We start from the raw sequence: 1,988 nt of genomic DNA, 5'->3' as shown, positions 1-1,988 counted from the left end.
TGACAATGGCCCTCTAAAGAAACAGCTGGTCCAACAGCTCGAAGCTGGGGAGTACACACACAGCATGAATGAACATGTCCCATTCCATTCAGGACAGGAGAGCAACACCTCTGCTGGTGCAGGAGCACACACACGGCAGCACGCACACACACATTCGTAGGTCCGGCATGTGGGAGCAGTTTCACACAGACACGGGTCTGACCACCTATTCCATCCTGCAGGGGGCGGTGTTCTGCATACACATTTTGCATGGGCCCAGCTTCTGATCTCAGTTAGACTGCGGTAAATCTGAAATCAACCCACTTTTTAATAGGGCTCCTGGAGATTTACATGGATATAACTTTGCGCTGAATCTGGATCTGACTGCGGGAGGGGTGGCGGGGAGGTCCATGCACTCTGTGCTAGAGAGTAGAGGCCAAGACACTAGATCACTCTTACCCCGCACCCCCACAGGCTGTGAGGGGGCACTTCTTGTTCATCTTCAGTTCACATTTCATTTTATACAACCAACTTCTACTCAGCAGGCCCCAGGTGTGACTGAACTTGGCACACAAGAGTGCAATGAAATGAATGCAATTGGATTACCGTAGCCAACTAGTTCAGCGCGCTGCGTTCACATCTGCTTTGGTGAGCAACATCGGCCCACGAAAGCCTCTAGGCTCTTGACTGGAGCTAATTTGCTTCATTGGTTGAATTACTGTTTCAGATGCCCTTTGCCTCAGGAGTAATCAGAATATAAACAACTGTTTCCCTCTCCACTGTATACTGCCTTTTGATCTCATTTTGCAATGCAGAATGCGCCAAAGAAAACAGAGAAGAAAGCAGTTTTCTGATGTAACCGGTGCTGTAATAGGAGTCAGTAATTAGTCCTAAACAAATCCCATAGTCAGTGGCTGACCTGAAACACTGAACAGCCTGACTGGGGAGGAGAAAAAACGGGAACAAAAAAATGTCAAAAAGGTGCTATCAGGGTCCATATAGTACAAGAGGAAGGTTGGTCATGGAGTTCAAAAACAGAGCTGGATATCAGCAGTTCTGGGTTCAACTTCTGTTTCTGCCTCTCAGTGTGTAACCATGGCCAAGACATTTAACCACTTTGTGCCTCAGTTTCCCCAGAAATTAAATGGTGTTAATGATACTCCCGTCTCTTTGAGGGGCAGGGAGGTCTTTAATGGTCCTGATTCGGTGCAGAAGACCCAGGAGGTGCTCAGTTGCCTTCTCATGGGCCTCAGAGTCCAGCTGCACAGATCAGAGTGCAGGAAGGTGCTTTGTGATCACAGGATAGAAGGAATTACGCAGATGAAAAACATTGTCGTCAGTGCCTCAGTCGATATCAAGGTGACGAGTGTTTTGGAAATGCTAACCGACTGTAGCAATGAGCACATCCTTGTGCTGATTTGCATATTTCCTCATTCTCTGTATTATAATACGGATTTCTAAGGCCTCCATCCTTGCAGCGTTCGGCCACTATGATACAAATGTATATGTACATTGAGTCCTGGCTTCCCCTGGGGGACTGTCACAGAGACGGGCCAGGGCCTTGGCACTTAGGTCCAGACCTGGGCTTTTCCCCAAGTCCGGGGCGGCGTGTTCAGAGCTGGGGTTCTGGCCTCAGGGTCGTTTCCAAGAGAGCCAGGACATTTGGCCCCCAGTCAGCACTTTCCCCAAAGTGCAGGGGTGGGCTGGGCTGGACAATGGGCCCAGGAGAAGCTTTTCAGAACAGGGGCAGCTGAAAAAGTGTAAGACTGGACAGTAAAAAACACCCTTAGGGGGAGGGAGGCCAGATGCGAGCGGGTAGCTGGAGGTCCGTGTCTGTGCGTCTGTCCAGCTGCACACATCCCTGTACGTGATGGGCACTGGGGCGACAAATGCCAGGTCAGAGCGAATTATTATTAATGCTTCATGAAGATCAGTGTGTCCGTGAGTCCGTCTGTATCCCCAGGTCTGTTTGTCTCTCTCTTCAGCAGTGTGTCTGTCCTACTGTCTTT

The sequence above is a fragment of the Terrapene carolina genome, unplaced genomic scaffold (genome assembly GCF_002925995.2).
Source record: "Terrapene carolina triunguis isolate 2854851 unplaced genomic scaffold, T_m_triunguis-2.0 Scaffold58, whole genome shotgun sequence".
Taxonomy (NCBI): domain Eukaryota; kingdom Metazoa; phylum Chordata; order Testudines; family Emydidae; genus Terrapene; species Terrapene triunguis.
This window is presented reverse-complemented; position numbering follows the sequence as displayed.